Genomic DNA, 14,203 nt, shown 5'->3' on the forward strand with positions numbered 1-14,203 from the left:
GTCCTTTGGGTTCATCCATTCTGGAGTAGTGATGAGATCAGGCTATGCCATGTGCCAAGTTACTCCATACTGTATAGAACAGTAGTTCTTGTAGAGAATAATTTGCCTGGAGAGACTCCATTTAACAAGCAGCATTTTTGTTTTGTTTTGTTTGTGGGTTTTTTTTGTTTGTTTGTTTGTTTGTTTTGTTTTGAGACAGGGTCTTACTATATAGCCCTGGCTGGCCTGGAACTTGCTATTGTAAACTAGGCTGGTCTTGAACACACAGAGATTTGCCTGCCTCTACCTTCCAAGTGCTGAGATTAAAGGTGTGTAACGCTACACCTGGCTACAAGTAGCCTTTAAGGATGAAGGATGACGGCATCTTCATTCATCATGAAGGGTGAACACGTGACCAGCACGTCTCCCTGGCACCATTCATACAGCACAAACTGATACACGAGTTATTCCTGGGAGCAGATAGGGTGCCACTCTTATCAATTTATTCAGTGAAAGGCTAGAAAGGCTTAGCAGTTAAAAGGACTTGTTGCTCTTACGGATGGCCTGGGTTCAGTTCCCAGCACCCACATGGTAGCTCATGACTGTCAATAACTAGTTCCAGGGGATCTGTCATTCTCTTCTGACATCAGCAGGCACGCAGACACAACACTCTTATACATGAAACAAAATCATCCACAACACTTTACTGGGTGAATTGAGACTGTGGTGTAGAGGAACATGGGCATAGTAAAATACGGGAAATCAAATCCGAGACACACCAGTCAGAAGAAAAGGGGTAACTCCCTCACTTGTAACCCACAAACTAGTTGCTGCAATTGTGATGGCCCACCAATCTGTCATTTAACCATCTCAGTGTGTATTTACTCAGTTGCTATCTGTCTGTCCTGTTTGTTCATCTGGATCTGTCCAACCGTTCCTTCTGGGCATCCAGTCCTGCCCTCTTGCCTCTGCAGCTGGGCTCGGCCCTACAGCTTCGCTCCCAAACCTGCGACCCACAGCAGCAGGGTCATTCTCTTACCAGTACAGACTTTTCCATCCCAGTCTCTTTCCCAAATTTCACTTCTTGGGCTTTTTTTTGTCTTTGCCTCTTCAATCCTTTGTAAGTACCCTGCAACCTACCTACATATACACATGTATAGATATATTCACTGTGTGCTGCATAACATGAGATTTGAGGATGTCTCAGTTACTTTCCCATCACTATGATAAAACACCATGACCAAGGAAACATAAAAGAAAGCATTGAATTTGTCTTATTTCAGAGGGTTGGAGTCCATGATGGCAGAGCAAAGGCTGGAAGGCAGGAGTAGCTGAGAGATCACATCTTTACCCACAACCATGAAGCGGAGAAAGAGTGCTGGGAACTTCAGGAGTGTTTGAAACCTCAAAGGCTTTCCCTAGGGCACAGCTGATCTTTCCCAAACAGGCCCACTAACTGGGAACCAAGAATTCAAAGATATGAGCCTATGGAGTTCACTCTCATCCAAACCACCCCTAAGAGTTAGTATAGCAATTAAAATTGGAGTAAGAAAACTCATGTTCTGGGCTGGGGCTGGAGAGATGGTTCAGTGGTTAAGAACAGTGACTGCTTTGCATGGGACCCAGGTTCAATTCCTGCACCCACATGGTGGCTCACAACCGTCTGTAACTCCAGTTTCAAGCCAAGCTTGGTGTAGCACTCCTTTAATCCCAGCACTCGACAGAGACAGGTGGATCTCTGTGAGTTCGAGGCCAGCCAGGTCTACAGAGCGAGTTCCAAGACAGCCAGGGCTACAGAAAGAGACCATGTTACAAAACAAACAAAACAAAAAGGGAAAGAGGAAACTCCAGGTCCAGAGGCTCCAACTCCTCCTTCTGGCCTCCATGGACACTGCACATGTTCACAGATATAAGCACAGGCAAAATGCCATGCACCTAAAATAAAAACAAAACAAAACTTAGAAAGGAGCTTGTGTCTGCTTCAGCCAGGGTTACCACGGAAGTGCAGGATTATCAACAAATTGTTGCCATTGACAACCCTTCTTTGTGAACTTATTGTTGTTCCATTTTTGACGTTGTGGAAAGACACAGACCTCCTTCCCCTCCCCACCCCCTTTCTTTTTGAGACAGGATCTCACCATGGAACTCTGGTTTGTCTGGAACTCACCATGTAGACCAGGCTGGCCTCAAACTTACTTACTTACATGCCTCAGTCTCCCAAATGCTGGAATTAAAGGTGTGTGCCACCCCCCTCAGCCTATCTATGTTTCTGACATAGTGTGCTCATTCCAAACAAATTTTATTTTTTTTTAAATAGGCCTGTGAGGTGGCTCAGTGGGTAAAGACACTTGCTGCCTAGCCTGACTACCTGAGGGTGTGTGAGGCCCAAAACCTATATGGTAGAAAGAAGTGATTCCTGCAAATTGTCCTCTAACCTCTGTACACATGCTATCTCTCTCTCTCTCTCTCTCTCTCTCTCTCTCTCTCTCTCTCTCTCTCTCTCTCACACACACACACACACACACACACACACACACACACACACACACACACGGGGGGGGGGGGGGGCCGGGGAGGGAGGGAGGGAGAAAGAGAAGTTAAAAAAAAAAAAAAACCACTTGAGGGCTGGGAGTGTAATTCAGTGGTGAAGCAATCACCTAACACACACAGGCCCTAGGCTACATCCCCAGAACCACGGGGGGGGGGGGGGGGGGGGGGGGGGGGGGGGGAGTTAAGCAAATAAGCTGCGTGCAGTGGTGTGCACCTGTGACCCCAGCACTTGAGGGGCCCAGGCAAGAGAAGAGTCCAAGGCCAGCCTGAGCTACAATAGCCAGAACCTGTCAGAAAAGAAGGAAGAAAGGAAGAAAGAAAACCAGAGCTCTTGTCCTGTGTGTCAGGAGAACCTGCAGCCCCAAACGCTTCCCATCCCCCACCCCCACTGTTCACACTCAAGTCTGGGCCTGGCCGGCTTCTGCATGGTCTCCACTTCCTCATCACCTCCTTTCTTCCCACTTGAGGCCTCTGCCACTGCCTGCTGCATGGACTCGGCCTGGACAAGGCCGCCCATGATCCTGTGACCACCACATGAAACACTTCCTTCTCTCTGTGGTTCGGGCAGGTGTTCCACTGAGCCTCCCGGCCAACCCTCCACTGTCTTCCTCCACTTGATACCAAGATTCTAAAACACTGTTGTTTCTTGTGGTGCCCCAGGATCCACACCATCTCACCCGCACTGTGGCCTCAATGACCACCTTTGGCTGGACCCCCTTCAGCCCGTGGCTCTGACTTGTCTGTCCCAGTAGCTCGTCAGGGTGCTTCACCTTGGGGAGAAGGAAGTCTTGACCTTGAATCTCTCCCTTGCTCTCCATCTCTACCAAGGCTACCTGAGCTGAGTCGCTATTCCACTGCACTAGGCCCTGACCCATCGGTTGGCCACCTTCCTTTCCTGATACAGCCCATTGTGACATTGCCAGAACCACTTCCCAGGAGGCAAAGCTAATCAGCATGGCCTTGTTTGTTTTTCCATTTTTGTCTTCCGCCAGGTCTCTATACAGCCTGGACAAGCTTCAAGTTCATGATTCCCCCTGCCTCAGCGTCCCGTTTTAGAACCTTAGGTATGTGCTACCATGATGGGTTTTTTAGTTATGCCTACACTGGAAAACTCCATCACCCTAAGCTGTGTTATGCTCCTGTTTTGAGCATAATATTTTTAAAATTTCTCCCTCTCTTGTATTTGAAGTGCTCTTCAAAGACATCCTGGGCCTGAGATTCTTTCCACGGCCCTTAACCACTACACAAACTGCAACCAGCCACCCTGCGGGGTTCCCTTTCCGTCAGTTCTGCAGAGGCCTGCCCATTCTTCTGGGTGTTGTTGGCGGTTTTTAGTCTTTTTTTTTTTGGGGGGGGGGCTGCCACCCAGCTCCCAAACAAATTACACATGGAGGCTTAGTCTTAATCATTAATGCCCAGCCTTAACTTGGCTTAGTGTCTAGCCAGCTTGCCTTAACTTAAATTATCCCAACTATCTCTTGCCTCTGGGCTTTTCCTTTTCTATTCCTGTACACCTCTCTTCGTTTCTTACTCCATGGCTTGCTGTGAAGCTGGGTGACTGACCCCCAGAACCCTCCTCCTTCTCTGGCTCCTTGATCTCTCTCCTCCCAGATTTCTTTCTCTATTTATTCTCTCTGCCTGCCAACCCGGCCTATCCTTTCTCCTGCCTTGCGATTGGCCAATTCTTTATTAGCCCAACAGGTGTTTTAGACAGGCACAGTAACACAGTTTCACAGAGTTAAATGCAGCAGAAACAAAAGGAACACACCTTAGAACAGTGTTCTACAGCACCTAGGTTCTGCTTGTTTTCAGCCTTAGTTAGGATGACCGCACTCACCACAAAGAGCCTCCGCTAATTTGGCGTGCGTTGGCTCACCGCGGTTTGATGTACACAAGGCTGGGCTTGACACTTGTCTTAAGATTTGGCAGCTCCGTGAATTCCACCACGGAGTTCTTCGACTCTTGTGGAGCAGTCCTGGTGTCTACTACACCTCCCGCCAGCGATGCCGTCCTCAGCCACGGAGGTGGGCTGCGGTGTTCGGGAGAAGCGAAACCAGTGCCCCCAGGTTTCTGCCTCCTCAACTCCCCCATGTCAGGGGAAAGGTGAAAAGAAAATAGATCTTGGAGAAAATAAAAATAAGTCTTCAGGTTCTGATGAAGTCCAGCTTGTCTATTTTTCCTTCTGTTGTGTCCTTGCTGACACATGGGAGAAGACGTAGTCGAATTCAAGGCTGTAAGACCCTAAGTCTTCTTGGAAGAGTTTTCTGCTTTAGCCTTTACATTTGGAGTTTCATCTGTTTAGTTGGTTTTTGTGTCTGGCACAAAGTCACAACTCCATAGTTGTGGTTTAATGTGGTTTAATGCGTGTGTGTGTGTGTGTGTGTGTGTGTGTGTGTGTGTGTGTGTGTGTTGTCCATGAAGATTCTAGCACCATCTATCTATTCAAAGGCTGTTCATTCTTCCGTTGAATTACTTGGTGTCCTTGTCCAAAATCAATCGATGTTAGCACGTGGGTCTCTCCCTGAACTCGATCCTGCTCAAGCTCCTCTTTCTGTTTGTTTTGTTTTTGAGACAAGTTCTTACTATGTAGCCCTGGCTGGCCTGGAACTCCCTATGTTGGCCAAGCCTTGAACTCACAACCCTATACCTGCCCTCTGCTTCCTGCGGGCTGGGATTAAATGTGTGTATGACTATGCCTAGCTTGTGGATCCATTCTCAAGCCAATGCCACCAGGTATTGATTTCTGTGGCTAGGTCGTTAAGTTTTAAAGATGAGAAGCATAAGTCTGTCAACTTTGTTCCTTTTCAAGATTATTATGGCGGCCTGGGCATGGCAGTTTTCATCTGTAATCCCAGAACTCAGGAAGTAGAGGTGAGGGGATCACCATAGTTTTGAGGCCAGCCTACAGAGCAAAGCCTCAAAAAAAGGAGAAGATGGGCCTGAAGAGATGGTTCAGTAGTTAAGTGCACGGGCTGCTCTTGCTGGGTTTGTTTCCCAGCACCTACATGGTAGTTCATAGTTGCCTGTAACCCCAGTTCCAGGGGATCTGACACCCCCTTCTGGTCTCTTCAAGCATGTGGCACACTTAAGGTGCACATACATGTGTGCATGCAATATATATATATATATATATATATATATATATATATATATATATATATATTATTTTACAATACCATTCAGTTCTACATATCAGCCATGGGTTCCCCTATTCTCCCCCCTCCCACCCCCTCCCCTTACCCCCAGCCCACCCCCTATTCCCACATCCTCCAGGGCAAATCCTCCCCCGAGGACTGCGATCTACCTGGTAGACTCAGTCCAGGCAGGTCCAGTCCCTTCCTCCCAGACTGAGCCAAGTGTCCCTGCATAAGCTCCAGGTTTCAAACAGCCAACTCATGCAATGAGCACAGGACTTGGTCCCACTGCCTAATTGCCTCCCAAACTGATCAAGCCAATCAACTGTCTCACCTATTCAGAGGGCCTGATCCAGCTGGGGGCCCCTCAGCCTTTGGTTCATAGTTCATGTGTTTCCATTCATTTGGCTATTTTTTTTTCAATAATTGAGTAAAACTGAAATTTATTATAAGCCACAGTCGTCCTAGGGACCTCCATGCTATATATATAGCCTCCATGGTTCTATGGGTTGTGGTCTGATTGTTCTTTATTTTATATCTAGAATCCACCTATGAGTGAGTACATACCATGACTCTCTTTCTGGGTTTGGGTTACCTAACTCAGGATGATTTTTTCTAGTTCCATCCATTTGCCCGCAAATTTCATGCTTTCATTGTTTTTCTCTGCTGAGTAGTACTCCATTGTGTATATGTACCACATTTTTTTCATCCATTCTTCCGTTGATGGGCATCTAGGTTGTTTCCAGGTTTTGGCTATTACAAATAGTGCATGCACTCTTTTTTTGTTTTGTTTTGTTTTTCGAGACAGGGTTTCTCTGTGTAGCTTTGCGCCTTTTCCTGGAACTCACTTGGTAGCCCAGGCTGGCCTCGAACTCACAGAGATCTGCCTGGCTCTGCCTCCCGAGTGCTGGGATTAAAGGCGTGCGCCACCACCGCCTGGCGTGCATGCACTCTTACACATATGACATAGATACTTTTTTTTAAGGAGAAGTAAGAAGAGGAAGGAATCAGGGAAGAGATCTGTGGGGAAAGTGCTCACCAGGCAAATAGGAGGGTCTGAGTTCAGATTCTAGAACTTACAGGAAGCAGGAGGCAAGCATGGTCTCTAATCCCAGGGCTCATACAGCATGATGGGAGGTGCAGACAAGAGAATCCTGGCATATGCTGAGAGGAACAAGAGATGCAAGGTGGAAAGCAGAGACTAACACCCAAGTTGTCCTCCGACTTCTGCACCCACGTCACAGCACAGCATGAGCATGCTTACATACATGCACACACATACATCATACACACCAGATTTTTTTTTTCTGAGACAGGATTTCTCTGTGTAGCCCTGGTTGTCCTGGAGCTCACTCTGTAGACCAGTTTGGCCTCAAACTCACAGAGACCCACCTGCGTCTGCCTCCCAAATGCTGTGATTAAGGGTGTGCACCACCATGCCAGCCTCAGATTTTTTGTTTGTTTGTTTAAAAGGAACCTAGCATGGTGACTGTGTTAGCTACATTCTGTTGCTGTGGTAAAACGCCATGATCAAAAGCAACTTATGGAAGGAAGAGTTTACCTTGGGTTATGGTTCTGGGGGATCAGAGTTCAGTGTGGTGGGAAGCAAACAGTGACAGCAGGTGTGGAGGCAGGTGCAGGAAGCTGAGTGGTCTCTAACTGCAAGCATGAAATCCCGGGCACTGGAGGTTGAGTGGGACCGTAAGCCCTCAAAGCCTGCCTCCAGTGATGCACTCCTCCTGCAGAATTCCTCACAGGCTCCCCAGACAGCATCACCAACCGGGAGCAAGCACTCAGATGGTGGAGGCTATGGGGACACCCTCACTCACTCCGTCACAGTGGCCCATGCCTTTAATCTTAGCCCTAGGAGGGATGGGCAGATTTTTATGGGTTTGAGGCTAGCCTGGTCTTCATAGAGAGTTTCAGGCCAACCAGGGCTACATAGTGAGATGTCACAAAATAAATCAACTAAAATAAAATAAAGAAAAAATATGAGGAAGAAAATGAAATAAGGTTACTGTAGGATGAGTTAGTGGATAAAAACACTTTATGTGAAAGTCTGATAACCTGGGTTTAGTTTATAAAACCCTCATTGGGAGGAAGGATGACTGTAAAGCTGTTCAACCCCTGAAAGTTGTCTTCTGACTTTCTCCTGTGCATGCCCCCCATACACACACACACACACACACACACGCACACGCACACGCACACGCACACGCACACGCACACACACACAGGCACACACAGGCACACACACACACACACACACACACGCACGCACGCACGCATGCACGCACGCACTAAACAGAACTTTTTAAAAAAATTAAAATATTTCAGGCAGTGGTGGCACACACCTTTAATCCCAGCATTTGGGAGACAGAGGCAGGTGCATCTTTGAGTTCAAGGACAGCCTAATCTCTAGAGAAAGTTCCAGGACTGTCAGGGCTACATAGAGAAATCTTGTCTCGAAAAACCAAAAAAACTAAAGGTGTGTATGCATGCCTGTGTGTGTGTGTGCATGCCTGTGTGTGTGTGTGTGAGAGAGAGGGGGGGGGGCGCGGGGAGATGTTTGTGACTGAAACTTCGTACCCACTGACAGCAGCTCCTGGAGCCCTGGAAACCACCATCTAGTTTCGGTTTGAGTGTCACTATTTTAGATGCCTCACGTAAATAGAACCTGCCGTTTTTTTGTTCTGTGTCTGACTTACTTCATTAGATACAATGTTTTCAAGGCTTGCCTATGGTAGCATGTGATAAAGTTCTTTTTGTAGCTGAATAATAATAATAGTCCACCTGTATGTAAATATCACAGTTCCTTCTTGTTTCTCTCTCTCTCTCCTCTCACTGTGTGTGTGTGTGTGTGTGTGTGTGTGTGTGTGTGTGTGTGTGTGTGGCACATGCATGCCGCAGCACATCTGTGGTAGTCAGAGGGCAGCCATGGGTGCCAATCCTTGCCTCCCACCTTCTTGAGCCAGGGTCTCTCTTGTTCACTGTCACTTACACCAGGCTAGCCTCTGTGCGCCCAACAACTCTCCTGTTGCTTCCTCCCCGTCTTCTTGCGGGGATGCTGGCATGACAGACACACCCCACCATATCCAGTTTTATCTGAACCCACATTGTCAGGCTTATCTGGCAAGCGCTGAACCCACCGAGCCACCGTCCCACACCTCCACCCACCGAGCCACGGTCCCACAGCTCCACCCACCGACCCTCCGTCCCACACCTCCACCCACCGAGCCACGGTCCCACACCTCCACCCACCGAGCCACGGTCCCACACCTCCTTTATTCATTCGCCGGTCGGTAGTTAGGCTGTTTCCACCTTTAGCGGTTGTGAACAATGCCGTTTGAGAACCTGAGTTCAGTTTTTCTGAATGCTTTCAAGTGGGATTTCTGGAGCAGGCACTGTTCTATTTTTACCTTTTGGAGCAACCACCACGCTGTTCTCCCGAAAAACTACACCTTTTTTAAATTCTTTATTTTGGTGGGCTTTCAAGATAGCTCAGGTCAAGGTGCTTGTCACTAAGCCCGATGACCCGAGTTTGATCCCTGGGTTCCACATGGAGGAAGAAGAGCGTGGACTCTCCTAAGTTATCTTCTGACCTACATGCACACTAAATAAACGCCTGTGTGTGCATGTTCATGTGTGAATGGACACACTGCAGCTCATATGTAGAGGTCTGTGATGTCTCTTTGCTGCTGCCTGCTGCTCTGTGGGTCAGACCAGCTGGCCTGCGCTCCAGAGAATTCTGCTGTCTCCACCTCAGCCTTGCGGCAGGAGCGCTGGAGTTTCAGAGGCACTCCTGCACCCCAGTTTACCTGGGTTCAAACTCAGGTCCTCTTTCTCGCACAGCATGTGTGTTAGTCACTGAGCCCTCCACCCAGCGGGCAACTGCACCTTTGCATTCCCACAACAGTATTTGATTTAAAAAAAAAAAAAAACATGATATTTGTTTAGTGTCTGTGGTGGGGCACCATGCAAGGGTAGAAGTCAAAGGACAACTCTCAAGGGTCGGTACCTCTCCTGTCACCAGGGTGGGTCCCTCTCCTGTCACCAGGGTGGGTCATTTGGATTGAACTTGGTACTCAGGCTTGGTGTTAGGCACATCCGCAGACTGAGCCATCTCACTCGTCCCAAGATTTATCTTTCTTTATACTTTTTTTGTTGTTGTTATTGTTGCTTTTCAAGACAGGGTTTCTCTGTGTTGCCCCAGCTGTCCTGAAACTTGCTCTGTAGACCAGACTGACCTCAAACTCACAGAGATCCTCCTGCCTCTGCCTCCCGAGTGCTGGGATTAAAGGTGTGCGCCGCCGCCGCCGCCGCCGCCGCCGCCGCCGCCGCCGCCGCCGCCACCACCACCCAGATCTCTTGACATTCTTGCCAACACTTAGGTTTTCTGATTTTGGCCATGTGTGCTCATCATAGGCTTCCTAGCAGCTGTGAGTGAAATATCATCAGGCCTTTCAGTTGCTTTTCCATAACAATTAATCTTCAGTGGATTCCTTAGGGTTTTCTGTGTATGAAGTCAAGACATTTACAGACATAGTTTTAATTTCCTCTCTATGGTATCAAACCTGGGGTCTCAGGCATGCTAGGTAAGTGGCCTACCATTAAGCTATACTTTTAATTCTTAGGTACCTTTTATGTATTTTTCTTCCTTAGTTTTCCTAGGTAGAATTTATTTTTCAAACATCAACATTTTTAAAGAGCATTTTAATTTATTTTGGGGGAATGTAATACATGAATACATCCCCCTCTTCCCCCCCCAGGCACCCATCTCCCCCTCCTCCCCCCCCCAGGCACCCCATCTCCCCCTCCCACTTTCACATTCTCTTCTGTTTCCCTGAAACACGCTGAGTCCAACGCTGCTGGCTGCCTGTTGGCTTGATCTTATGCAGGTGCCCGCAGCTGCTGTGAGCGCAATGGCCACGCCATGCCCGGAAGATGGCACTGCACAGCTCTGCTCCCACCCTCCAGCCCTTCCGTTCTTTCTGCCCTTTCTTCAGGATGTTCTCCGAGTCCCACCTAGAGCTAAGCAGTCACAGTGATTTATTCTCAGCACTTTGATTGTTTATAAGACTCCATGTTAGCTGTTGCCCACTGCAGGAAGAAGCTTGCCAAGGCTGAGAACAGCATGGATTTGTGGCTCTTATCTTAAGTATTTAGAAAGCAGTTTGAAACAGATCCAAACAACTGTAATAGGTTCCCTCCACCTAGAGCCTATGAACTCCAGGGCCATGGGCTTTCAGCTAGGTTTTTACAGTCAGGCAAGAAATGCCATAGCCAAACGAATGGAAACACATGAACTATGAACCAAAGGCTGAGGGGCCCCCAGCTGGATCAGGCCCTCTGAAAAGGTGAGACAGTTGATTGGCTTGATCAGTTTGGGAGGCAACTAGGCAGTGGGACCAAGTCCTGTGCTCATTGCATGAGTTGGCTGTTTGAAACCTGGAGCTTATGCAGGGACACTTGGCTCAGTCTGGGAGGAAGGGACTGGACCTGCCTGGACTGAGTCTACCAGGTTGATCGCAGTCCTAGGGGGAGAATTTGTCCTGGAGGAGGTGGGAATAGGGGGTGGGCTGGGGGTAAGGGGAGGGGGTGGGAGGGGGGAGAATAGGGGAATCCATGGCTGATATGTAGAACTGAATGGTATTGTAAAATAAAATAAAATTAATTAATTAAAAAAAGAAATGCCTCCTGGGGCTGGAGAAATTGCCCAGTGGTTGAGAGCACTTTCTGCCCTCGAGGACCCAGGTTGGTTCCCAGCACTCACATAGTGGTGCTAGGTTTTAACTCTGGTTCCAGAGGATCTGACTCCCTCTTCTGACCTCTGCAAGCACTTCATGCATATGGTGCACATAAATACATCCAGGCAAAACTCTCATACACTTAAAAAAAAAAATCCCTTCTGTGAAGTAGGCTTCAACTGCAATCAGAAAGAATTTGGTTACCCCATAATGCCCATGCCGCCATTGTACCAATGGGCATGTCCTGCCTGGCTAGTCAGTACTAGTAGCATGCAGGATTCACCGCTGGGTAAGAGCACTGATGACTTTTCTCCTCCAGCAGCCTGCAAAGCACTTAACAATCTTTTATTTTCTAACTTAGGGTTTAATCTTTAATCCTATCAACAGCAAAAACAGCATCTTCATTGAGATCCAAGCTGGAGGTTCAAACCCGGTAAAGATTATCTCTTTTTTAAAAAAAAAGAAAATGAAGGCCAGGTCTTTATTCCCAGTACTTGGGAGGCAGAAGCAGGTGGATATCTGTGAATTTAAGGACAGCCTGGTCTACATAGTTTCAAGCCATCCAGGGTAACACAGTGAGGCCTTGTCTCAAAAAAAGAAAGGAAGGAAGGAAGGAGAGAGAGAGAGAGAGAGAGAGAGAGAGAGAGAGAGAGAGAGAGAGAGAGCCAGAGAGAGAGCCAGAGAGAGAGAGAGCCAGAGAGAGAGGGCCAGAGAGATGGGTCACGGGTTAAGAACAACTGCTGCTCTTGCAGAGGACCAGGGTTTGTCTCCCAGTACCCATGTTGGGTGGCTCACAACTGCCTGTAACTCTGGCTCCAGGGAATCCAGCACCCTCTGCTGGCCTCAGTGGGCACCCGCACACATGTGCACATCACACATACACAAAAATAAAGTAGATATTTTTAAGAGTGAGAAAATATATCCATCTGCCAAAGTGTTTTATAAAAACATGGCATTCTCCAGTGTTGGCAGAGAAACAATTCCTTAAGTTTTTTATGGATCTAGTCCGTAACAAAACAGAACTGTGGGTTGGAGCCCCAGAACCACAAAGATGGCATCATTTGGCAGTGTGTGCCTGCCTTAAAACATCCCACCATGGCCCAGCTCAGAGGACTGTCAACCACACCTTACTTAAACAAACAAACAAGTAAACAAAACCCACTCTCTTCCTTTGCTCAACTGCTACAACTTGTTGGAGGGAAAGATCCAGAGACTAAATCACATTGTAAAGGATCAGGAGGCTGACAGGATGAGTCGGCTGGTGAAGGTGCTGGGCCTGCAAGCCATGGCTGGATCCCAGGAGCCGTATGAAGCTGGAAGGAGAGAACCGACTCCACACGGTCGACTTCTGACACTTGCCCTGGCATACACACCGATGTGCATGCATTGTGCACACACACAGTAATTATACAAAAATAAAAAATTGTCCAAATAAAACTTTAAAGAAGGGCAGGGTGGAGATCAGGCATCAGATCACAGAGATACATCTGTGAAGGCTCACCCCAGGCCCCCAATTTGGGGGGGCAGATTTCTAGAAACCTGTAAGCCCCTCTCAGGCTTTTCCCAGGGAGGGGCCTGAGGACTCCTTGAAAGACAGCCGAGGCCTGTCCAAGAATAAACACCAGGAACGTTGTAACTATTATCCAGTCTATCGTGAAGCAGTAGCAACAGGCATCTGAATATTTTCTTAAGATGTATTTATGTATTTTATGCATGCTCTACCTGCATGTGCACCTGCACTCCAGAAGAGGGCATCAGATCCCAGTATGAATGATTGTGAGCCACCATGTGGGTACCGGGAATTGAACTCAGGACCTCTGAAAGAGCAGCCAGTGTTCTTAACCGCTGAGCCACCTCTCCAGCCCAAGGCATCTAACTATTGTCTGACCAAAAAGGCCCAAATCCCCCTTTAATGCAAAGGGGGAGTAGAGAGGACCAGGTATTTGACCTCTTCTGGCTTTTGAGTAGTGGGTGCGTTTTTTTTTATTCTTCCATTTATTGAAAATAAGATTTTCTTCTCACACAATACATCCTGATCATGTTTCCCCTCCCTCTACTCCTCCCAGTTCCTCCCCACTTCCCCTCTCATCCAGATCCACCCCGCTGTCTGTCTCTCTTTAGAAAACAAACAGGGCGGTGGTGGCTCACACATTTCATTCCTGCACTCAGGAGGCAGAGGCAGGAGGATCTCTGTGAGTTACAGGCCAACCAGCACTACACAGAGAAACCCTGGCTCGAAAAACCAAAAAAGAAGGGAAGGAAAAAGGAAGAAAACAAACAGGCTTCTAAGAGATTATAATATGATGTGATATGTGATATGATATAGTATAATATAATAAGATAAAACAAAAACTAACACATCAGAATAGGACAAAACAAGCAGAAAGAAAGTCGTCCAAGAAAAGGCACAAGAGACTGACGTAGGCGCAAAGACCTACTTGCTCACACACTCAGGAATCCCATAGAAAACACTAAACTAAGCCGGGGGTGGGTGGGTGGGGGTTGGGGGTGGAGGGGTGGTGCACACCTTAATCCCAGCACTCAGGAGGCAGAGGCAGGTGGATCTCTGTGAGTTCGAAGCCAGCCTAGTCTAATGAGAGAGTTCCAGAACAGGCTACATAGAGAAACCCTGTCTCGAGAAACAAACAAAAAAAAAAACAACAACAACAACAACAAAAAAAACCCACTAAACTAGAATTTGTAATATACGTGCAAGGGAACTGTAGGGTAAAAAGAGAGAAGAAAAAATATAAATAAAATTGAAAAATAAGATAAACTTTATATTAACATAAT

The sequence above is a fragment of the Peromyscus maniculatus genome, chromosome 1 (genome assembly GCF_049852395.1).
Source record: "Peromyscus maniculatus bairdii isolate BWxNUB_F1_BW_parent chromosome 1, HU_Pman_BW_mat_3.1, whole genome shotgun sequence".
In the NCBI taxonomy this organism is placed as follows: Eukaryota; Metazoa; Chordata; class Mammalia; order Rodentia; family Cricetidae; genus Peromyscus; species Peromyscus maniculatus.